A 26,903-nucleotide genomic window follows, 5' to 3' on the forward strand; every position below is an offset into this window, starting at 1 on the left:
TTTTCAGGTCAATTATGCAGAAAACGTGCTGATCCACATGCTGAGTGGGAAATCTTTCTTCCGAGCGTTGAGAGCACATTTTCTGACAGAAGGTGCCCTGATGAAAATACTGATTTGTAAGATATTGCCTCCATCACCTCAGATTCCTAATATCAACGAACAAGACTCAGTGACTCAACAGGCAGCTCACAATTCTCAAAGCAATCTGACAGAAATATTTCAACGCGAACCAACTCCAACAGAGACATTATTTCCCGAATCCATGCCTGTACCAATATTACCAAGAGCATCCTTGTCAGTCTCCCAGCTCACGGCTCTCTCTAACTCTCTCTTGCCATCCACATCCACATCGGACCACTTACTGTGTCTAACAGATGAGGATGTAAGCGATCTTTCTTCATTGTGTGCCTTGATCGAATCCAAGGAAGTCAACATTGAAGATGCATACCAAAGTCTCTCTTTTAAAAAGTAAATGAGGTATTGAATGCGCTTATGTCGCATTTGTTAGTTGCAACGAGGACAGCTAAGCTCTGGCTCCAGTATCTTAACTATGTTCAAATTATGAAAGTGTTTATCAGAGTCGAACGAACTAGTGACTAGAACCTTCATCTTTATTCGATATCGCGAATGCAAAATCTTTTCGCTGCCACTGGTAATAATAATTATGCTAAATGCTGTCGACTGTACTTACAAACAATGATGTAGCTACAGGAGGAACATCCATGGCTTCATAATCAGTTCACAGTCAATGGGTACTATGCAGTTGGTGACTATGACGATTTAAGATTTTGAAATTCTTTCTTCGTTCAACGTGATTTTTCTAATATCAATGACATTTAAACCACCCTGTAGAAGTTTCCTCAAGGCAGATTTCGGTGGGATTTTACTATATTATTTAGTATTATAAAATGAATCGAATGACGCCATTTCCAGCTTTCTATGATGTGTCTATAGGCTGTGAAAATATTTTCATTCAGCGTCCGTGTAGAACAAATTTGTCATTATCAGTGACTTTTGAACCACCCTGTAGAAGTTTCCCCAAGGTGGATTTTGGTGGGGTTTTACTATATTATTTAGTATTATAAAATGAATCGAATGACGCCATTTCCAGCTTGGTCGGAATTTTTTCTAGGTCAAAGTGTAAATTTTCCACACTAGTATGGGATCAAAACGACCCATAAAATGTTGAATAGAACAATAACTTCCTTTTTTTAATGGGAAGTGGCAGGTGTACGCAAAATTGGAAATAAACCAGTGAAAACAGCATGTTTCTAGAGCTTGTGGTTTCCGAGGTCTCATTGTCAAAAGGAATTGGCCACAAACATAAACGAAATTGACCACAAACATATAAACCTGTCATTTTAATGTACAGATAATCAGTACTTTTTCTGGCAGTACACAAAAGTACTCTGTACGGGCACCAATTTCTCTAACCATTGTTTTAAAATTGTATTTATCAAATGAACTGAAATTTTTCAGTTTGAATCGATTTGAAGACTGAAACAACAGTGTATCACATGCATTTATAAGAAAATACGATTAATAGTTTGCAGGACGTGTTAATTTCTTCTCTTGTTTAGATTTTGACGCTTGTCTGGAAAATAAAGTCCCGGATATACTGTTTCCTCTAAAGCACACTTTAGTCACAATTGTAATATTCTCCAGCGAATATGGAAGAGAGCTGTCTCAGGTTAATGTTATAATAAATCGTCTCTGCTTATATGGACAAAGTTTGCATTGATGTTCATCAGGATAATACCACTTTCTCTCACATAGTTTAACCCTAACAAATATGTATACGCATCGCTACTATGACGTCTTCATATTGTGTTTAATACCAGACTCAAGAAGAAATCTAGAGAAAAAGTGAGTATGTCGGGCGATATGTTAAAACCGTGGAACTTGCTGTAATAACACGTTCCATGTTCATGGAGAGTACCGGCACCTTTTCTTCCAGTAAAAAGCACTAATAATAATAATAAATAAATAAATAAACAAAAATATACCAGTTTTTGTATATAATGTATACACTTACAAAGCTTTATGCGAATAAAAGTGTCTCTGAGAGCTGCTTCTAATCAACTGAAGTTAGAAAACAATTTCTTCATTCCTTGAATTCACGAATTTCAAAATTATCCTGTAATGTATAGTGATATTGTTCATAGTACGTAGTAAAGAATGCTAAATCATGTAATTAATTTTATTTTATCATTCTGTGTGTAAGATGTACATGTTCTCCTCCAACCAGTTTTGATATTTGAAATTTTTTTCCACTTCTGACATTGAAACATTCCTTAAGAATTATCTTGTGTCGATTTCAGTAAGAAACTTGTTTTTTTTCCTTTACTGATTGTTTATCATTGTGCTCAGCAATAGTAATTAGTATTGTCACGCATTAATTGTTCCTTTCGGTTAGAAATAGGTAGTTATAAAGAAAACAAGTGGCCTTAATTTTGATTTAAAAAAAAAAAAAAATCTTCAAAGTTTCAGTATGTAATGTATCTTAATAGGTTAAGGACCAAGATAGGGAAGTTTTCCTATCTTTTTCTTTTTCCGAAAACTTTTCTAATAAATGTTAAATCAAGTCAATGGCGACTTTTGAGGAAGGTCATGTACATTTTATCGCTATAAACGAAAGTAAAAGAGCTTACCTAATGTACTGAGTTTCATATCCAGGTTTCTGAGTATGGGTGAACGAAACTTTGTTTCCTTATTTTGTAGCAATAAAATGTAAATTTTTATATGTGTGACTTCTCTCAAAACCCACTACGGGACTAACTAAGTACAAAATAATTATCTTTCTCTCAACTGTATTTGATTCTTTAGTAGTGGACAAATTTATCATTCATCGCAGATTTAATGGTTGGGTGAAGATTGTATATTTTAAATATAATTTATATTGTTTCTGTGTAACTAAGTAGCAAACGAGTATGTATTTTTCTTCTTTTTAACCGTTTTCCCAGTTAGCTGTGGTCAGCTTTTCAGATTGCTCTCGTACACCTGTTCCTATCTTGTGTCATATCCACTGTGACACCACACTGTACTATATTGTTCTTTACACTTCTTCTTTGGTCGACCTCGCGCTCACTTTCCCTTCAGTTCTATACCATCCATTCGGTAACTCACATATCCCGAATGTCTTCTTCTTACTAATCCAAACTATTGAACTCTATTTTCTGGCATTTTTTCTACTACTGATCTCACATTTAATGTTCTTCGGATCACTTCATTCGTCTTCCGCGTAACTCTGCACACCCACTGCAGCATCTTCATCTCCGCAACGTGCAACTTATATTCTTCTCTCTTCTTCGTCATCCAACATTCCGCTCCCTATAATATGGCAGATCTTACTACTATTTTGTAAACTTTTCCTTTTAAAGGTATTGGTACTCTACGGTCACACGGTACTTGTACTACTCCTCCTTCTGAGTAGCACATTTTGTTCAGCTGCTGCTTATTTGCTGTTAACATCTTCTAGTGATGCATTTCCAGTAGTATTGATCCCAGATACTTAAATTTCTTCGTCCAACCGAATTATTCTTGTATTTTCGATTACACTTTTGTTTAGTGGCCAATGTGAATCTTCTGTCTTGGTTATACTCATTCTAAGCCTTCGCTCTTCAATGCTTCTCTCCAGGTGTAATTTCTGTTGCAGTGCTGCTTTGGTCTCACTCACCAGCACAATGTCATCCACAAATAGCATATAACAAGGATCCTTTGTAAGTTCGTCCATCACAAGTGCAAAAAGTATAGGCTACGTACGATTATCTATGTCTGTCGATTTCAGATTAAATGCTAGCTTCAGTGCTGGATATTGATTTTAATTGTTGGTAAATAGTTATTTATGTATTTATTGCGTGTAATAACCTTACTTCAAATAATTTTACATCAGTTATTAAGTTGCAGTCTTTTAAAAACATACTTTATTGTTACTCAGGTAGAGAAGTTAAATAGCCTAATTTGAGACAGTGCCAGACTAACGTATAAGCTAAACAAGCTATTGCTTAGGGCCCTACTCCATTGGGGGGGTCCCCAAACAATTACAGAAAATAAAACAGATGTACATTTCCAAAAACAAGTAAAATAAAGCTTATACATCAACAGTATTTTATGTTGTGTAATCTTCTATGATACAAGTAATGTGACCCTTCCATGGGAGCCGATCCTGGAGGGTCGCGGGGCCTGGACCCTCATGTATTTTGAATATGTATTTTTATTGTTATATATATATATATAATGAATATACAATATTTGGCATAATTTGAATTCAGTGTGTCTTAAAATCCTCATATATGCCTTCTTAGACATTTGTCTGCAACCAAACACACATCTGAATGCCCCCCTCCCCAAAGTTATGGAGAAATCGGCAACCTTGGACCCTTCCTGCTAGCCTGCTCCCAGAAATATCTCATTAGTTAGTTTGCTCATTTCTGCATATATAGTATAGTACCTAGGTTCTTACAGACGAATTGTATGGCAACATGAAACCTTCAGCTGCACATTTTGTCATTGACAAAGGATAGTGGGACATATAAAGGGTCTCATTATCTTCAATAGCTTACACCCTCATCAAATTTAAATCCGGTTCTGATTTGAGACATTCTAATGACACGTTCAGGAGTTCCAGTTGTCATTGTAATTACAGTATGCAATTCCTGTACACCACTTGTAATTGCGAGCTTTCGACTCTTGCCTGGAGTCTTGGTCACGGGAGATAAAAACAAAAACAAAAAGGAAAAATACAAAAATGGGGAAAATAAGAGGAACGAGGCCTACCAGATGAAACCGAAATCAATTGGTACGTACTTTTCCAAGATAGAAAAAAGCACTAAAGAAGATTTTTGCACAGCACGGTTTCCGTACAGCTTTGAATCCCCCGCCCCCAAACTTTAAAACAGAACATGACCCAATTTAAGTACTGTTACACAGATCTCAATAATAAATCAGGTATCTATAAAACAAAATGCTGTTGCCGAGAGGATTGCATAAGCAAAACTAAAGAAACCTCAAGGTTAATATGAAGAAAGACGTTAGGGATGCCAAATCCGAAAGTCCGATATCATGTATGTTGATATATTTAAAAGAAACTCATTCAAAAGTTTTATTGGGGCTAAAAATGAAGTAGAAAGAATCGTTTTTGAAAATTTATTTATTCATTTAAAAAAAAAAAAATTTGATGGGAGAAGTTCATGTGATGAATGGGAAGCAGTAATTACAAAATTTATACAGTATTGGCATACCAGTGAAAACACTAACATGAGTTGGCATTCTTCCACCAGTGAACCAAAGAAGGCGCATGTCAACTTCGTCACATTGCAACTCACGTTTGCATCATTTGACGTGTGATCTTTGGTTTTGACGAAGTGTTGCTGGTAAGTACTCCCTCTACCCTGGTAAGTCCGTTCCTTTGACTTCCCTGAGATTTTTATTTTTCCTTCTCTCGTTTTTATCGTCCTTGATAAAGACTCCACGGTAGAGTCGAAAGATCAGAAGTATAAGTGGTATTGACGAATTACCTGTAAGTAGAAAAGTAACCTAAATTTGTTTTATAACCCATAAGAAGTTGCCTCCCAGATAGACTGTCTTCAAACTCTTCATCCGCTATCGAAGTACAGATAATGTCTTCTTACTGTGTGTGTGACGTTTCTATTTCATACAAAAACGAATAATATGTTAAGATATGCGAATTTCGAGCCACAATATTGTCTATTTGATACTGGACTTTAGCTTGTATTTTCTATTTGATAACAATGGGAAAGAGCTATTTTGGCTTTGGTCTTTCATTTGTATGTCTAAAAGGAAAGAATGATATGTGTATGTGTGGGTAGTTATTATACAAAAGTTTTTTTAAACTTTAGTGGTCCACTTGACTTAGTCTGCTTCATACTTGGAATAATGGTTATATCAATCGAAACCTCTTTTCTTAGATTGATGGACATTATATTTTTATAATGAGTTACTTAAATTGTTCGTTGTGCTTTATGTGTATTGATAGCGTCACATATCTTGATTCTATAAAATGTAATTGCTTTATTTGTAGAACAACGCTTCATCATCAAAAAGTGTAAGTTTTTTTTTTTATTTTTTTTTTTTAAGTAGAGAAAATGGTCAGGCATTTTGACCGAAATATGGAGCGGACTAACGTTCCTCGGTTGCTGCTGTTCTTTGTTTGTAGATACTTCCTGTGTATTCAGTTTTCTTTACCTCCCTTCCTGTTTCATGAAGCTTCAGGGAAGGTACATACAACCTAATACTTAGAAAACATGTGCTGTCGTCAGCAGCGAATCTAGAAAGATCGTTTAGAAGTGCCAGAATGCCTCCTGGACGATTAATGTAGACTTGGAATACAGAGTTTTACATGAAATCGAACAATTCATATATAAGCAATTTGTGATGGAGGTTGTTGCCCCTACCTCCCTTCTCATGAATCCGCCAGTGACTATCGATGACAAAAGCATTTCATTTTTAAGTATATTACTAGTAATAATTTCATTTGCTGACGAATAGCTAGATCATCTTCTTTTTAATATTATAATGCTATATGCAAAATGTACAGAAGAAATGTTCTTCCAATTGTATCCTAAGCTATGCTTAAATGTTTCCCGAAAGAAGCAGAGCCGGGATTAAGCCGATGGACTAATTTCTTCCAATCGACCTCCGCGCTAGAGTGTAATCTACTCTCGACTTATGTAGTACATACAACACATTTCAATATAAATATACCGCCACACTTCATGTTACACAGAGACCAGCAAGGTGTTGTATTTCTAGGATACTGGACTCAACTAATTTTTAAGTTATTTCCTACAATTGCTCCTTAATCTAATAAGAATTTATTAGTGCTACAAAATTTAGTATTAAAACTTTAGGTAAATACAAATTTAAATTTAAGCCATTCCAGCTGCAAGCAGATTGGTGAAAATGAAATTACCGCGTGTGGGCAACTCACCTTAGTCTCACAACACAGGGACGGAGTAAGGCCACAGATTAAATTTTACGAACTCTGTACATATATAGCAAAGAAACTGGAGTTCCCAGAAGGTAGTGCATTGTTAAACATGGTCATATAGAAGTGCACCGTGGAGAATACACAGTTGAGAATGATGTTTTCTATAAATTCAAACTGAGATATTCTTTCTCCATAACAAATCACAGAAAACATTTATATTCCATTTGGGCTAGGAATGGCGAATGACTGTACCATTCATCGTTGTTTTTTTTTTTCTTCTTCTTTTTTCGGTGACACATCATTGCAAAATGATTCGTGTGGGGTTTCGACCAATTTCATGTTCGAATGTACTCCTCAGGAACACCCTAGAAGCAAACCTTCGGAGAGGTATTCGTACCATTGCAGACGACTTAGACATACATCATATCACTGTCGTTTTGCAACTCCATGTAATCGGTAAGCTGAAAAAGATGGGCTTATAAGTGCCACATGAGTTTGCACCAGCCAGTCACAATCGCCGTCCAATTGTCACTTCGGATGAAAAACGGCAGGGCGTTATAGTGCTGAATTTATGGAATGCACCGGAAATTTGTCTGCAAACATTCATCTATGGTCAACAGACATGGTACCGTTATGGTGGATGACAATGCTCGCCCATATGTCTCGCAAAGTATGGTGCAGGCCCTGAGTTGCAGTATAAAACCCTTCCTTGCTCACTGTATTTATCCGATTTCTCTTCCACTGATTACTACTTCTTCTGACATCTCGATCACTTGTTGGAAGGACCTTCCGTGATAATCGGGCGGTTCAACGTACAGTTGAGGACTTATTCGCATCGCAGACTCCAGACTGTTTTTGCCATGAAATCCAATCGTTGATCGAGCGGTAGCGAAAGTGTGTAGTTGCAGACGGCGACTATAGACATTTCATTCGCACCAACAAAAGACTTACGATATTGCTAGTTTTAAATTAAGGCGCGATCGATTTCCTCCTTTAAACAACCACAATAATCGTACTAATCAATAAATGTTCACATTTTGTTTGTTTCTTGTTGGCTTACATGCATCCAATTTTATATTAAAACTAGCATATCCCTCAGGTGTTACTGCGTCCGCCCTTCTGCGTCTTTCATATAGAATTCGTCTCAAGTTGAAGTTTCGCATGAAATTCGAACATATCATATGGACATTTTAGAGAAGGCCCCTGTCCCTTTTTTCTTCCCTTCTAGTCAAATTTGAAAAAAGCATTAACATGTGTTCAGTTATTTCAAATGGAAATTCTCCGAAACATCTTATAACAATTATAAACACATTTGACCTTCTTCCACGTCAAATTTCCAGAAAGCCTTTCTTAGTGGTACGTTACGTCAGAAAACCTATGTACTGTAAAAATGCCAAATTTCTAGATAAAGGAGTTTGACCTAGGGGTTAATGATCAGTAAGTCAGGATTTCTTTTATACCTAGATATATAGAGATGTAGCTTACATCTGTTTACTCTATGAACTCACAGTAGCTTAAAAAATGATTTTTTTTTCATTTTATATGATTCTACAGACCTTGGTGCGAGTTGATTAGAAACCTAGGGCCCCACAAAATTGTTCCTAATTGGCCTCGCGACTCGTTTGTTCAGCCATGGAAAGAAACTCTTGTCAATGACTGTGTGAAAGGGCCTTAGAGAGTTACATTTTTTGTCAAATTTTATTACTTTATTACATTTCTTGATGTATATACGAGTATTATTAACTTTTATTTTTCTTTTTTAATCTTTTCCAGGTATGCTTACTGGGATGAATATAAATATACTAAATTTACATGCATAAAGAGGAAAAACGTATGAATAAAGTTACATTGAGATGCTTCAGAGTAAGTTCATAGTTATCTTTTATTCTATAATATAAAGTTGAGATACTCACTGTTTCAGAATAATATAAAGAAGATATTTACTGTTTCATATTTGCGCAAATTCAGTTGTTGGTTATTCCACCACAAAGTTCATTTGGCGCGAGCTGGAATCGAACCAGGGACCCCATGCACCAGAGGTGTTGTACAATATAAGTCTGATGCATTAAACATATGTATAAATTTACCAAACGCTACTGTAGAGGATAAAATAATAATATTTGTATGTAATTTTAGTTGAATTTTCCACGCTTCGCTACTGTTTCTATCTATGTTCGCGATTATCTCGAGAAGCGTTGATTATGTTTCGATGCGGTTTTTACTAATCCAATAAGTTGTTTTAAGGAAGGTTCTTATGTGTAAAATATTTGGGATAAAATGATAATTAATTAATTATAAAAAATAATTATTCCTGCAACGCCTGCTGAAAAAACCTCTCCTAAAATATTCGGTAACCAAATAATTAAGAAAGTAGTGTGGGTTGCATATATAGTCAAGAGGCTAAGAACATTTTTTGATCGTAAAATTGTTTTCCATTATAGTATAATATATATATAAGCAAAACAAATATTAACAATGTAACCTCATCTCGGTACCCCTGTTGGTCATATTTCGGTGCTGTTTTCAGTAATGTAACAAGATGAGCCATCACCAAGGAAGGTTGTTACTTGTAATTTTAAAACAATCCAATAATTTTGATAATTAGTTAATTAATTGAATACAAAAACGTATTCAATAGTTCCTTTAACACTTGACGAAAATAATGAAATCTCAGGTGTCGATTAATGACAATTCGTACAGTAATAATCGTATGGTGTATATTGCATAGGTGTTTCCTGACCCTGTAACAAAATAAATAAATAAATAAATAAATAAAAATTGAGTTCATTTAGTAACAGATTTTTTTTAAATATCTCATTTTTGGTCAAAGGTCTGGAATCGTGCCGATAAGTAAGTAAGTTATTTTAAAACAAATATTGACCGGCTTTTAAAAAAAGCAGAAAATTAAAAAAAAAAACTTATTAAAAATAATAACCGATTTCAAGAAGCATTGAAAGGCAGAAAATAATCATAAGACACTTAAAAGAATAAAACAATTCATTACTATTATCTATAAAACGTTTTGAAGTATGTGCCAAGCCAAAAATTAGACTTTAATTTGTTTGGCCTTCAAAATGTTTTGTAGATAATAATAATGGTTTGTTTTCTGCTTTAAAGTGGTTTTTATGATTATTTTCTGTCCAGTGTAAACTTGGAGCTCAAGGTTGCTCAAAACTCAATAAAATAAATCTCTATAGCTTCCTTGGATCTGCCTCTACATCTGACGTCGGAATTGGTGAAATCTGGAAGTTCAGTTTTGTATTCTTCTGTAAGAATAAAACTCTTTTTTAGAGTATTTTCATTATAGTGTTAACTTTCTTCAGTTTCAGTTTGTTCAACTGCCTTGAAGTTTTGTAAATTTACTGCACATATGAATAAACATCTAAAATCAACAAAATTGAAGTGTGATTCGAAGGTAGAACTTTTAAAAGTTATACTGTACTTTTAAATTAGAATTTGTAAATGAAATTATGTTTTTGGTACTCAAAATTATATCTCTTAAGCCATTTCAAGTATTAAATTGAAGTGTCTTTAACCAGAGTGAAGTAACTGTATTTTCATATTTTGTGGGGAAATTAGCATTTTTGAAAACAATACCAACTTGACACGAACTGCTGCTATTGGAAAATGTGCTTCCCGTGCATGTGTTGCGTCAGTTTTTACACTTATCTTGTTGTGCTATAAGATTCATGCAGGTAACTCAAATGATTTTATGACTAAACACAGAATTCGTCGAAAATGTAGTTAGTTCAATCTGGGTTTAGACAGCTCTGCTGGTGAACGCAATTTGTAGTGTTCTTGTCTTGTGATGATTACGAAGGCCTATCAAAGATAATATTTTGATAATCCAAACTTGGGTACACGTTCATTATGTAAGCAGTCAGGATTTAAATCTTATCGTGCCATCACTCATAATGTTATAGAGCGCGTGTAGGAATGTTTAATGTCTGATATAAATTACTTTCTAAGGAAATAATGTTGAAACTCTGAAAGTAATCATTAGAACTTACCATGATTTTATTTGAAGCAACTGCGTTGAAAACACCACAATTAATGTACTTCGAATTCTCTGAACAAATTGATTACCTTATTGTCTTAAATTGAGTCTTATAATACATACAGCTGAAAGTACAATGAGAGCTGTAATAGGATGAACTAAATATTCTTATTATTAGGCATTTCTCCAAGTTTCTTTAATCATATCAGCACCTTTCTCAGCGATCATCATAACCGGAGCATTTGTATTTCCGCGCACATTAACAGGTATAACTGATGCGTCAATAACTCTCAATCTATCGATACCATATACTTTCAGTTGGGGACTAACAACAGCATTCAAATCATAGTATGGCCCCATTTTACACGTTCCTACTGGATGATATATGGTTTGTGTATATTGTCGTGCAGTACAGTTCCAGTATGCGTCAGTGCCAAACTTAAACTTCGAACATCGTGGCAATGCAGTGGTATTGAGTTTGGCACCAATGTTTTTGAGCGCTTTTGTTTGAGCGAGTTTAACGGCAATTTTTGCACCTGCGATAAGAGTCTGTAAGTCAATATCTTTCGCGAAATAATTAGCATCGATAATTGGGGGTTGAGTTGGATCTGTGCTGTTTAATCGAATCCGACCCGTACTTCTTGGTTTCAAGAGGGTTGGGGCGATAACAAAGCTATCGTAATAGGTAAATGGTTCTACTCTCCCGTTTTGAACAGTAGAAATAAAATGAAACTGAATATCAGGATTATCGTTGCTCAATAGAGGAGCTAGATTTCGTCTCCCTCGCGGATAGTCAATAAGAGTAGTGTTGGCATAATTAGTTTTCACAAATGCTACAACCTGAAGAACTCCGGTTGATGTTAGAGGACCGGTATTATTCAAGTAATATTGTCTATAATCAATCACTCTAGTTGTTTCACGAGATGGCACAGTCATTGTATTATTCAAATTCACAATCACACCACGGAAACTAACATGATCTTGCAAGTTGTATCCTACTTTCAGGTCCATTATCACTGGTATTTTTAGTTGAGTCAAGTGGTCTTTTGGGCCCACTCCTGATAACATAAGAAGTTGTGGTGAACCTATGACACCTGCGCAGAGAATTATTTCCCTTCGTGCCCTGATTACTAGTTGTTGATTATTCTTTAGGTACTTGATAGCTACCGCTTGTTTGCTCACGGGGTGTATGTAAATTCTAATTACTAATGCTGCTGTGATGATACGTAGATTTGCTCGTTTTCTTACTGGCCTTAAAAATGATCTAGCTGTACTACAGCGTATACCTTTACTTGAAGTTGTCTGCCCTCTCATGTAACCAGTTTGAAATGGTCCGTTGATATCTCTATGTTGATAGCCCAATTCACGAAAACCTCTCATAAGAGCACCGATATTAACATCTGCGAAAGGCAGTCTTTCGACACATTGGTATCCACCTTTCGCATGATACTTCAAATTAGACGCAATGCGCGGATCTTTGTTATCTTCAGACTTTAGAAAGTAAGGAAGAACTTCTTTGAAACTCCACCCGTTGTTGCCCAACGCTGCCCATTCATCGTAGTCCTTCCGGTTCCCTCTCGTATATAACATTCCATTAATTGTACTAGTTCCTCCAAGTACCTTTCCTCTCGGCCAAGGACATCTTCGGTTTGGCCAAGACAAACATGATGTATTAGAAGGAGCTGTAAGGTAATTCCAGTCAATCTCACTTCCTTGAAGCAGCGGAATCATTGCTGGAACATCAGCTACTGGAAATTCTTCAGCACCAGCTTCAAGTAACACAACTGTCCAGTTTAAATGCTCTGACAGCCTGTTTGCCACCACAGCGCCAGCAGATCCACCACCGATAATCACATAATCATATTCCTCCCAAGATCTGGCTCCACTTGTCACTTGCAGCCAGAAGTCATGTTGAGCAGCTTTGATGAAAGGTTTCAAGAAAAGAAAAAATATGAACAGGGGCCCACAGAATGTCCACTGATGAGGCACACAACAGTTTGATCCCATAAGTACCCAGTTCATCTTGTGTTTTCAGGAGCTCTGGAATTAGAAACAGATTAATGTAATCCTAAGTTTTAGTATTGTTTTCGAAAAGTAATCTAGCTGCAAACCTAATAAACTTGCAAAGTACTTTGATAAATGTTAAAAGTATTGTGAATAAAATTTACAATAATTTAAAACCACAAAAGTGTTACATTCTCATGTGATATTTTATGGTTAAAATCTAAGCGTTGTGATTAATAAATTTCACATTTAAACATAATTTACTGTATTGTTGTTTTAAGAGACTAGTTGGAATATTCGAATGCCACATCGTCACCTATCAGCCACATCAAAATAAAACAGAACAAATTCAGGAAATGTTCATTTCGATTTATGATATAATAAAATAATCGGTTTACATGATTAAGAAATATTATATCCACATATGAACAGTTTTATACAACCTTAGAATGAAAAAAAAAATTTAAAAAAAAAAATAAAGAAAAACTAAATCGATCCGGAAAGTTTTCTTTAGTATTACGTCCCCGGTTGTGCTCTGTAGACTAAAGAAGACATTGATGAAAGTGAACTAGTATGAAATAATTGTTGGAATGAGAATGAGGAAAGACATGGGAGAATTGCGAGAAGATTCACGAAGACGATATTGTGCACTACAAACTCACATGGCCTGGAAACGAGGCAGGGATTCTTCGCATCAGATATGAGCGCTCTACCACTATGTGGGGTAAGATGCCTGTTAAGACATATATAATGGTGGAAAAACATTTAAGAAACCCCGTATACATCGTCTGATTAGAACGAAATTTGTACCACAAACTGTGTCTATAGATGGCAGGATAGTGTCTGTAGGAGCATGCAGCTAGTAGTTTAGGGGTCGTTGGAGAAGAATGAAAAGTAAGAATCAAAGAATCAAGAATTAAGAATCAGTTTATTGGTGATGGTCAATATTGATTTCACTTTTTCCACAGGTTAGTTCTTCCGATGTCATAGTTTACAGAAAACTACCAAGACTTGAAATTGAAGCTCGAACTCCTAACATAGAAACTCGCAAGTCGCGCTCACTCACTCACTCACAGAAGTAAATATAGATAAGAGGTGACACTGAATTCAGTTTCACGAGAAAATGGCTGGTAAAAAATATAAATAAAAGCTATTAAAATTATCATGTTGATAGACTTGTAATTTTTCTGATACTGACCCACCTCTCGTATTGCAATATATTATTTTTCGCCACCTCCCTCTGTCTCTTCCATATTAAATTCGTGCCAGTAAATGACAAGGCACCATTCTCTGAAGCAGAAAAGCCTCACTAACGATTCCTGCTTTATGGTCCAAAAGTTAAATTCGGCAAAATTTCATACAGATAACTTTTTTTTTTTTTAAGTCGAGAAATGGCAAAACCACTTTCATATACCCAAATGAAATAGTTTCATATTTTTTTTTAAAAAATGAAAACCTTCAACCCCATCAATCCTTTTATACAAAGCCGTCCATAAATAAGTTTGCCCAAAGTCAAGGAGAAGCTAAATAATTGTTACGTATTTAAAAACGAAAAATTTAATCATTACACAAAAATCGTTGAGTTTCCATAGACGTCTCTAATTCTTTTTTTCTCAGATCAAGACTCGGTTAAATTGCTTTCTCGCATTCAGGAAAGACCTTTTGTCGAATTTCATTAAAATAATTTGATCCATTGTCGGTATAAAATTTAAGCGCAAAATTTACATTTTCTTAAAATAGAAACCTGCTTAAATCGTTTTTCTGTAGCAAGAAATGGAATTTCACAAAACGAAATAAAAGTCGATAGAGCTGTGTTCAAGGATTCGTTTACTGTTCGCCACTTCCCGTGTTTGCTTTGCAACTGTCAACCATGAATTTCTAATGTAAAATCTGTTATTTTCCATCTTGATGTAAGGCGAACGGGAAATCTCGTTTTGCATTTTCCCTGTTTCGCTTTACAAACTTATTTTGTGTTGGTAGGCTTGCAAATGCATTCATGGACTCACGGTCAGTATGACATTTTATTCATATAACAAAGTAAATATAAGAAGTTCAAAACATTTATACAAGATACATCTTACTCCTTTATCTTCTAGATAAATACAATTAACAATTGCACAGAGATTTTTTTCACTACGCAATCTACATTTCTAAGTACGAAGACGATTGTTCAATTGTTTCTGTTTGTACTTCTTATGTATTCCAGCATGCCCTGCTAAATAAATAAATAAATAAATAAATAAATAAATAAATAATAATAATTGCACAATTAGTTTAAGCAGTTTAATAGCTAAATAGTATTGTATAAACAGTTTAAGCCTAAACCATTAGATCATGTAATGATACATGACGAAGACCTCTATTATTTTTTATTTAATCAAATTATAAGAAGAAATTTAATATACACATTGCACTCTGTATTCAGATTATGTTAAATTATGTGGAAATAAAGTACGATTATAGCGTATTAAATTGCAAGATATAAATTTAAACCACGTTTATAATTAAGACTATATTGTGTAATGACTTGCGTATCTTTCAACGTTGATAAATGCACTATCATTGTGTTTACAATCACTTTATGAATTTGTAGTTTTTATACCATGAATCATGTGACACTAACATAGCGTTTGAAATCCCATACTTGGATGAACTAGTGTTGCCTACGACTCGTGAAATTACTCTTTTCGTCTCGAATGTAAACTTGTCTCATTTTCGAGACTAGAACAGTAATCTTAGGTGTAGTCTTATTGAATGATGGATGGGTCCTTGCTAACAGGCTAATTCTATTGTAAGTTTAAAATAACTGTATAGCTTATTTTTTCTATATTTGTACTCCCAAAATCTAGGATTGATTTATAGTAGTAAATCTGTGTCAGTGATGACAAATCACAAATTTCATTTCTGCTTGTTAAAAAGTTGTTAATTAATTTATTTATTTCGGAAAACAACAGTTAAATACCTAGTTACATCATTATATAATAACACACTTTAAAATACATGTATAATAACATAAGAATACGATAGCAAAATACATTTTCTATACTTTAAAATACATATAGCGTGGTAGTCAACTCATTTATATAGAATAAAATTCTGTCTATAACTAAAGATGTCTACCTCTGGGTGACCTTGTGACATCTTATTATACAATAAACAGATTTTTCTGACAGGCGATATATCCAATGCATTAGTCCTTTGCGCTAAGAGATAGAATATGCCATTATGGGATCTCGTTGCTCCATGTGGGACGTGAAGTTTAATTTCGGATAATAAATATTCTGAATATATTGCACTATGAATTATTTTATGTGAAAAGATTAAATTAATTCTCCTGCTTTCAAGTGTCTGTAATGAGTAATGATCTTCGTACTTTTCAAATTTTGTATATATCCTTGTTTCTTTATATGTCAAAAAACGCACAAATTTATTTTGAATATTTTCGGTTTTGTTTATATATTTCTTACTATTAGTACCCCATATTATCGCTGCATATTCCACCTTTTGAGGACATTAGTGTCAGAAAAAATCACTTCTTAATCTCATCAAAGTCAAAGTACCAAAAGGCTTTACCAACTGCTTTGTTGACATGAATATCGAATGATAGGTTTGACTGCAGTGTCTCCAAGATCAATTATATGATAGGTTTGATTACAGAGAGATTTCAGGATTAGTTATATAATCCATTCTCTCAATTGGCGTTTGATTAATAGTATGCACATTGCGTATACGGTTCATTTTCCTGGTGTATGATGCTACTTAGCATTTTTTAGTATTTAGCAGCAACTTGTTTGATTCACACATTGGAAAATAGCATTACAGGTGGTAAATCGTTAACAAATAATATAACCAAAAAGGTCCTAAATTCGATCCCTGAGGCACACCAGAATCTGCGGCATATTCCTTAGTTAAAATATTCTTGTATCGAACGCGATGTTTGAGTTTTGCTACCTTCTATACTTTTATAATATATTTTTAGTAACATAATGTAGGTCTACAAAGTATAGTGAGTATTTATGGTTATTTTAACAAAGTTTCTCGACACGTGACACTTGTGTCGAGTATGTTTGGTTGATTGGTTGGTTGGATTAGATTTTAGTTTTCATTTCAGCACCGAGGCTGTATGATACGTCGATCTTCAGCTTAACGTGTATTCCTAACAGTATGAGCTCCCGCCGCGAAACGAACTCGGGTCTGTCGCGTCGAAGTCCATACGCTAATCATATAGACACGAGGGAGGTTAAGTATGTTTCATATGCATATGGGAAAGTTGTTTAATTTGGGGAAGAAGGATTTCTTGAAAATAGGGAAATTTTGTATGAGGAACATTTTATGATCTTATGTTTTGGTCTGACAATTAATATAGTATATGTTTATTTTTCCACAATATCTTGCTCAAGAGGGGTTTTGAATTCAGAAATCTCTCCTTGTGTACGCCACTGTGTTGTGCTATTTGACAGGTCTGTTAATTTCTTTGTGCTATTTGACAGGTCGGTTAATTTCTTTAAGTTGAAGTATTGTGATCTTCACGTGTTAATATTTTCAGTGTCAAGAAATCACTGTACTTAAAGGTAACAAATGTTCTATTATTATAATAAGTATATTAACTGTTTAAACAAAGATCACAAAGCTGGTAATAGAGTAATTTTAATTTGCTCGAATAAGCCATTCAAGCAAAGAAGAAAATATAATTGCAGCAAAGTTCTCGTAGACTGAACTGAAGAAGACTTTGTGAACCACTTCATTATTAGGAAGCAAGACATTTCAACTTGGCCATGGCTGCGTTTAATATATCAACGTTTTCGAAATCACATGAAAAGCAGGAAAGAAATGATTGAGACAGTTCTTTAATCACCAGAACACCACAACGACTTTCTAAAGTTTGGGCAATACCATTTAGTTGTGAAGCTGTAGAAAAGTTCTTTGATTTACTTGAACCGACGGTTGACAAATTCATATATGTTTCATTTACTATATCAAAAAAGTGTTACATGTTATTCTAGGTAATCATGAGTATTATTCTGAGAAACATAAATCATATTTTGAAGTTTCAACATTTGTTATTTTAAGACTTGAGATGACATGTGTTATTTCTGTATTAGGAATCATGGGAAAAAGAAATACTTGTAGTTTTTATTTTTGTATTACATGGTTATAGCTATGGTTAATATTTTAATGTTACATTTCGACGAACAGTGTTCCAATACATAATTGCAATAGCTTCTGAATATCTGCTATAAACCGCTTTCAAACAGGGTTTTAAGATAAAACCTTCCTATATTTTCTGCAACCTTTCCCTAGCTTATCAATTTGTTCTTTCCCAAGCTGGTGTGGTAACATAGGAGAATTGCTACTGATGTTCCTAGAGTAATGCTGTGTACGTACCACCTAATTAGAAAAGTCTATGCAAAATTGACTTTAGCATCTTAAACTCAAGATTACTTTCATTAGCATCTGTCTGCATGCCATCAGGCTAGTATGTCTGATGAAAATAATGTTATACAGGGTGACCCAAAAGTAGGTATACAGCCCTGCATTGATCAAGTATAACATTCTAGTTTATGGGTTTATACTCCCCCTATTTCCTTCGGCTGTTCCGAGTATAAGATATAAGAAAAACACATTAATAATAAATAATAAAGAAATTAAGTCCACCTGATGGATAACAATAAGGAATTATATAAAATGCAACGACCTGATCAGTATGGTATTGTATACCTATTTTTTGGGCCACCCTGTATTGCAGAAACATAAATTCAGATTAGTAATAATTAAGGTTACCAGATTTTACGTTTTCTGACTCCTTTTACGTTTTTACGTTTTCATTTCTCTCATAAAATGTCTTCCGTCTTTTAAAAGAAAGTTAAGTAAAAGAAATGATAGTTGTGGACATTTTGAAAATAGTTGTGGACGTTTTTCTATAAATTAATGCGAAAAAAATAATTAGAGGTGACTGATTTCTCTTACACTGTAAACAATGCAACCAAACGACATATTAAAGCATTCAGAGGAAAAGTAAAACGGGTCGAATTGACTCTGATAGATGATAGGTTAGGGTTCAGAGAGTTCTTGTCTACTATGTAACTGGCGCCCCAACAATATGTTTAAAATAGTATGGTTTTAGCATTTTAGCCCTCGTCTGTCAAGGTCATCTCGTTTGATCATTATATAACACTGATCTAATAATAATACAAAAGCCCAATTATTATACAGTACTTTACTATATGAAACCACATGTGATTGGATGAAAACATAACGATCACATTAACATTGTGATCAAAATTGAGATAGGTTCATAAATGACTACTACACACTTGACAGTTCGTGTGGCAAAGAGATCTAAGCAAAATAACGATATTTGCCACATATTTAATGTTTATAAACGCACTTTTGTTAAGAAACTTGATTGCTAGGCTAATTTTGAACTCGTTTTCCCCCCAAACAAAATGTATGCATTTACACCGTTAAGGTATTCACCCATTCATAGGTGTTTGGTATGTAAATTTTGATTATCATACTGTATATCGCTAAAAAGTATTCAAATCATCCTTTGTGTTCTCTTAAAAATCTAACAACCCTAGTAATAATAAGTGACTGCTTTGCTCAGATTTTATTTAAGTTTTACTTAACATTTTAAAGATATTTTTCTTGATCTCATATACAGGGTGATTGTAAATTATTCGTAACGTAGGAGACTCTGGTTCGATTACCGGCGGGAGCTCGTGTGGTTCGGATTCCACGTTAAGCAGAGGGAGCACAGTGCCTCAGTGGTAGAGCGCTTATCTCTGGTGCGTGGGGTCCCTGGCTCGATCCCCGCCCTAGTAAGTTTGTAGTGGACAACATTGTGTCCATGGATTTCCTCGGGGTACTCCCGTTTCCTCCCACTTCCTCATTCCACCAGTTCTTCCGTTACCATTCATTTGCCTTAATCATCGTCTCTCTTAGCCTATAGGGCATAATCGTGGGACATTAAACTGAAAGATTTCATTTTCCCATGTTAAACTGTAGGTCCACGTCTCATAGCCTCGCTGCTGAAAGCGACGCTAAACTAAAAATAAAATAAAATAAAATAAATGATTCATCGAGTTTGAAAAGGCCGTATTAAAAACTGTATAACACACACAATAACGAATGATACATGAAAATGTACAGAAAATGATCAAGTTTCAGACATACTTTACAAATATTCGATGTCACTTCCTTTCATCAGGCGACAAGTATCTATCGGTAGTCTAGTTCACCTCCCCCGTGCTCTAGCATAACTCAACTAATAGTCGTAAATGTAGCTGTAAATGTAGATGCTGAAGCTCATCCATAGATTTGGTATTGGAGACACATACATTGTGTCTTTTATATGCCACCAAAGGTAAGAATCACTAGCTGTCACATCGAGAGATCTAGGAGATCATGGGAAAGGCGCTAAGTCATCTGTAGCACATCACCCAATCCAACGGTTGGAAGTTCTTCGTTCAGGCAGCAAATAGATGTGTATCGTGTGACGAAAGAAAGCCATATCGAACATTTGTAACACTATATCTGAAACCTGGACAGTTTCTGTATATTTTTATGTATCATTCGTTATAGCATGTTATATATTTTTAATATAGCTCTTGCAAACGTATGAATTATTTATAATCGCCCTGTATAAAATTTAATGAATATGTCATAAGCAATCGTAAGCTTGAGAAAATCATAAGCAATGTTCACCGATTTCGCATGCATTATTTACTCGATTATCATGGATTCGATTATTGCGCTATTGTTCGTGGCAGCAATATCCGCGATAATTAAAATATTCCTGTTTACTATTTTCGATATTTAGCTGTTCATATAGTATTCTAAGATTAATTTGGTATCCTACCTGTCAATTTGTAATTGTAAGTAGAAATCAATCACACACCAAACATTTGCGATCACTCACTAAGAAGAAGCGAAACTGTCTACCTATAGCAACAATGTTATTTGTTCTGCTTGTAAAAGTTATAGACCTATGTTCAATTTCACAGATGATGTTCGTATGATAACTCGGCATTGTTTTTCAGGGTTTTCTGCAATATGTAGTATTCTTGCTCAATTCAAAATCTCTTCAGCCTTTTTATGTTTGTTAATTTCTTACAAGAAAATTCCTCGACCTGATTTACGTAGCATTCATTCACATAAATTAATATGAAAACATTGAGTGCTGGGAATTTTTTCACGTACGTTGAACGTAATTTCGTTTATGGAACTTTGCGTAATACTTGCTGTTGATATTTTAACTGTCTGAATTTCTAAATATGTATAGTGTTCTTGTCAGATAATTTAATTTTTCCCACTTCAGTAGCAGCTGCATCTACAGGACCAATCAGGCAGTTTGATTTTCAAGAAAATAATAGCATAGATGGAACAAGTCTTTTGCACAAGTTTATAGAATACTTCTTGTACAGTTGTCAGGAAAAGCGCATGCCCTGCCTCATAATGCTATTTTCTTCATAGCATTAGATCTGTTGAATCAATTTAAATAAAGTTCGTTTATTTAGGGTTTTAAGGGAGAAATTTTATAAATTCGACGAGGAAGGCGGGAAGATATGCATGGCAGTTATTATAGTAAAATAGGCACATCTCTGAAGGGTAGAAACATGAAGTTTGATATGTATGTATTTCCCATTTAAGATAATTGGATACATGTTTCACCGTGTTTTGATATTTCCCCTAGAAGGGAAGAAAAAGGGTTAGGTTTTAAAATAATGGCTATATCTCGGAATCCTTTTAGACTACATACATGAATTTTGGTATTTAGACTTTTCATTTAAAATAATTCAAGACGCGTTTCAGTGTTTTTTTTTTATTTTTTTTTTTAATATTTCGTGTACGAGAAAAAACAAAAGATAGCAAATATAAGGGTGAGGTTTGGAATTGTAATGAGATGGCCATGTCTCGAAATTCCTTAAGGTAAGAAACATGGAATTTGGTATTTAGGCTTTTAATTTAAAATAATTAAAGACGCATTTTTTAAATATATATATTTCCCTCAGAAGAGAAGATAAAAGACGGGAAGTAAAACAGTGAGGTTTGCAATTGTTACAATAAGATGGCCATATCTCGAAATCCCTTAAGATTAGAGACATATTAGGTTTATGGAACTTGCTATGTAAACTCCTTATTCAAAACAAGAGGACATATGCCACAGTATTTCCGAAAATTCCATCACGGCGTTTCCGGAAATGTTACTTTTATCGAGAGAATGGGGGCAATTTCTATTATTTTTCTCGATATAGTCTATGAAAATAACTTCTTGGTTATCAGTCTCATTATCATTATGGAGAAACGGATGAAGCATTTGAAATGAAATTTTGAACACAGTTAGTACTTGGGCCAACATAGTTTTGTATCATTTCACTTGGATTGAAATGCGTTTTCTGAAGGAAGAGTAGGTGTAATTTTTTTTTTTCGCAGAGTAATGCTATAAACATATTCTGGCGTGCGAAGAACGGAAGCAAAGGCGGAAATACGAAATGCGAGGTGCGAGGCCGTGGGTCGAGCAAACGTGAGGTTCAGGGGGCCTTTCCCTTACTATATTATTATTATTATTAAGTATTTTGCTTTTCGGCAGGGCCTGGGACTAAAGAGTTTTTTTTTTTCAACTTAATTTTAGGCCTGGAAATGTTTCTTCCACGTGTTTCTTCCACGAACTATACATATTAAAGGCTATAAAGTTAAATGGAAGTCACATGCTGATCAAATTCATACTGTATAACTTCAAATATCGAAATCCAATCTTTCTAATCACCAAAAATGTGAATCTATATTAGCAAATTAAAACAATATACATTTACAAACTTCTTACTGAAATACGAAATGTATGTATTCGTTCGTAAAAATATAATTTCTTTGAAATTCCTACTTAAATTAAAGTAAAATTTTATATTCAACTCGAACTTTCGAAGTATATGTATTTAGATAATTCTAAGACAATATTCTATCAATTTCAGAGAGACAGTTGTATTTCTCTATTCTCAAATCCGAAAAATAAAATAGTGTGTATTTTAGAAATTAAAACTGAACTTTTAAGTGAAAAGCTTGTAGTGTTGAATCTTAAGTTCAAGAGTGCCCACAAGCGGGTTTCAAAGTGCAAGTTTCGCTCATAAGATTTTTGAGGAGAAGGGGGGTAGGACAGTTTTTAATTGAAAATGACACAATAGAACTTAAATATAGCATAATATTTATCCTTTTAAGAACGTAAGAAAGTTTCTAAACTGAATAAAGTTTAGTTTACAAAGCTACAAAGCAAAATAAGCTTTGTTTTGTCACGTCCGTTCTCTACTTTTTCAGGGAATGTCCAATAGTGTTGCCTACGAAACTAGAAATAAGGTTTTCTTGTCTCGTCTTGTAATTTTTTATAGAATTATTGTATCGTCTCGATTCTCGGAAAGCTTTTCTCGTCTCTTCACGTTTTGTAAATTTATGAATAAAATACATGTCATGATTTGTTTTCTTGATTTCATCTACAAGTTATTAGAACTCTTCCGCGTCACGAGAGGTTCACGAAGGGTGTAATATAACAACATTTAAACCAAATTTATTATTGGGGTATATTGTGTAATGACTTACGATTCTTCAAACGCTGAGAAATACATTTTATTGTGTTTATACATGAAATGAAATGAAAATTTTCAGTTTTACGTCCCATGATTATGCCGGTTAGGTTAAAGAAGACGGTGATGATGAGAAATGAATGAAATGGTGGAATGAAGAAAGTGGGAGGAAACGAGAGAACCCCGAGAAAACCCTCGAGCACAGTGTTTGTCCACCACAAAGTCCACACGGCGCGAGCTGGGATGGAACCAGGGATCCCAAGCACCGGAGGTGAACGCTCTACCACTGAACCACTGTTTATAAAATCACTTTATTAATTTATGGATTTTATGAGTGAAACACAAGAACAGTGTTTGAAATCTAAAGATTTGGATGAATTATTTTTGCCCACGAGGGTCGAGAAATTTCTCGTCTCGTGGGTAACAATAGTTCGTTCAAACACTTGGAGAGGGAGTGATTTTAGAGAAATGTGTATTTCATATCATCACCTGTTTTAATGATTGTTCAATTATCTGGATTTGTCCATATCTGGATTGCATCCAAAACTTATTAGTCCGGATAATTGGAATTATACTGTATTTGTTATTACTTCTATCTACAGATATGATATGCGATATATTAGTGCGTAGTAGAATTATTTTGTGTTTTTATGGACCTTTTTTTTTAAATTCCGCATTTTGATTGTGGAGGAGGAATCGCAGCCTTCCCACGGTAAACACTTCTATTTAGAGGGACTATGCTGAGTAATGACTACGAGTCTCTCACTTGTTTTGCATGGATGTCACAGACACGCTCTGATAAACACCCGCACCTTCAAGTTTTACGTAATCAAGTTTTCTCTTCCGTACTCTATAAAATCAATTTTGAAGGATGTTTATACTACATGTATGCTTGAAATAAAAATAAAGGAAGAAGCAAGGTACACGCATAATGCCAATTTAGATATTGGGACGGTATGATATTCCTTTTTTTCGTATTTATCTACTTTTATTACGTTCTCTTCCCATAGAAATACGTTTCACTTAGAATTGTAGTAGAATCTTCCAGTGGCGTGCGCAAGGAAGGGTTACCGCGTTTTAACTCCCTACTACCTGCTACGTATTATTATGAAAAAGTTAAAAAAAAAAAAAAAAAAGTGCCATATTAAGAGATGAATACAAAATTTCCACTGTTTGGAGTGTAAACGCTCTTGAAGCCTATATATTTGAAATAAAGTTTTAAGTTATATATCCCACGATTGTGATCTTTAGACTAAAGAAAACGATTGCTTCTTCTTGAATAAAATAGTTAGTGGAATGATAATGTGAAAAAAAACGTGAAGACCCATAGAAGCCAGGGGCGGATCCAGGAGGACTTTCGGGGGGGGGGTTGTAATACTGCTACTTAAAGGTACTTTTAAGAGCTCCAAACTCTGAGTTGGGTTTCATTTTTATATAAAATGAGAAAGATTCTTCTTCTGGGGGGGACGATCGGGGTGATCGCCCCCCAGAAGAGAAACCTTTCTTATTTTATATATAAATAAAATCGACCCCCCCTGGATCCGCCCCTGATAGAAGAGATCTTGTCCGCTACGAACCCTCATGGTTTGGAATGGAACTAGGGGCCCACACACCAGAGGCCCCTGTGCCACCGTGTCTCCTTTCCCTAAATACAGTACGTCTGCATTCTGGCTGTTATTGTTTTATTAATTCAAGTGTAGTTGATTCTAAGAGGGGAATCACCGTGGTCTAGTGGTTGGAGCGTAGGACCCACGTCCACGTGGTCCCGGGTTTCATTCCCGTCCGGTGTTTCTCAATTTTCGACACCCATTCAGCGTCGTGAGGCAAACTGAGGAGTCACGTGAATAAAAAAAAAACGTGACGGCTACTAGGTCTAGAAAGTACCTGATACGTCTGTTGGAAACATACCCACTCAGCATGTTGACCGCGTGTTCATCGCTAATCTGGACGTAGTTTAACCGGTGCTAACATATGGCGTTGGAGCGGCCCATGCCCACAGACGTCTGTTACGCCAAGTGGTTTGATTTTATTTTATTCTAAGAAGGTTAAACAAGAAGCGCGAGACAAACGAGCAGATGTTGTTCGTTGGAAGTTACGAGTACGTACGACACTAACAGATTTATTCAGATTAGGAAATAAATTACCATGATTGTTATGAAAATGATTATGAGAAGATACATTATGGCAAGGCATGTGCATAATAATGCACCATTATTATTATTATTATTATTATTATTATTATTATTATTATTAGTAGTAGTAGTAGTAGTAGTAGTAGTAGTAGTAGTAGTAGTAGTAGTAGTAGTAGTAGTAGTAGTAGTAGTAGTAGTAGTAGTAGTAGTAGTAGTAGTAGTAGTAGTAGTAGTAGTAGTAGTAGTAGTAGTAGTAGTAGTAGTAGTAGTAGTAGTAGTAGTAGTAGTAGTAGTAGTAGTAGTAGTAGTAGTAGTAGTAGTAGTTGTTGTTGTTGTTGTTGTTGTTGTTGTTGTTGTTGTTGTTGTTGTTGTTGTTGTTGTTGTTGTTGTTGTTGTTGTTGTTGTTGTTGTTGTTGTTGTTGTTGTTGTTGTTGTTGTTGTTGTTGTTGTTGTTGTTGTTGTTGTTGTTGTTGTTGTTGTTGTTGTTGTTGTTGTTGTTGTTGTTGTTGTTGTTGTTGTTGTTGTTGTTGTTGTTGTTGTTGTTGTTGTTGTTGTTGTTGTTGTTGTTGTTGTTGTTGTTGTTGTTGTTGTTGTTGTTGTTGTTGTTGTTGTTGTTGTTGTTGTTGTTGTTGTTGTTGTTGTTGTTGTTGTTGTTTGAAAATCAACGATGTAAACTTGCTTGCTTAAAATTTCACTCCCTGATGAAATTCTGCATACGCTACTAGGATGTTGTTTGATAAATTTTGCAGTGACAAGTGGGAACAATAATAATGTACGACCTCTAAATGAAAAAAGAAATCTACTTAAAATTGGCACATTTTTTCTGTTCTTCTTATTCTTTATATACAGATGGGTCCAAAAATGTACTCCCTGTTTATAATTAAATAATTTCTAAACAAAAAAATTAATACTCACTAATCTCATGTATAGTGTAATGTAATTAAATTTGTCGTGGTAGGCGGAGGTGATAATTTATACCGCACATGAGCGGGTAGTTGGTGGTGAAACGAGTCAGTCATATTAGCTAGAAGACAGTCGAGTAGCAACAGTGGCTGAGGTTTGCTTTGGGGATGAGCAAAACCGGTTTCTAGATACACCGACATTTCAGTTTTCTCCAAAAACCGGTTCTGTTTTTCACTGAAACTGGTTTCGGTAAAAACTTTTGGAAAACACACAACTATTTCTGTGGAAACGAAATCAGTTTCCGGAGAACAAAGGAACACTATTCTGGTTAGAAATAGAACCAT

At 34.8% G+C, this 26,903-nt stretch overlaps 1 pseudogene across 1 annotated transcript; it reads right to left on the reverse strand.

Annotated features, from left to right (window-relative positions):
• Positions 1 to 10,300: 10,300 nt before the first annotated feature.
• LOC145691782 (glucose dehydrogenase [FAD, quinone] pseudogene) lies at positions 10,301 to 21,024 on the reverse strand (annotated as a pseudogene). The gene is made up of 2 exons (XR_014132544.1): positions 20,812 to 21,024; positions 10,301 to 12,986 (listed from the first exon to the last, which is right to left on the reverse strand). The product of XR_014132544.1 is annotated as a glucose dehydrogenase [FAD, quinone] pseudogene (transcript).
• Between the last annotated feature and the right edge of the window lie 5,879 nt (positions 21,025 to 26,903).

This window comes from Thermobia domestica, chromosome 8 (genome assembly GCF_964235325.1).
Source record: "Thermobia domestica chromosome 8, izTheDome1.hap1.1, whole genome shotgun sequence".
Lineage (NCBI taxonomy): Eukaryota > Metazoa > Arthropoda > Insecta > Zygentoma > Lepismatidae > Thermobia > Thermobia domestica.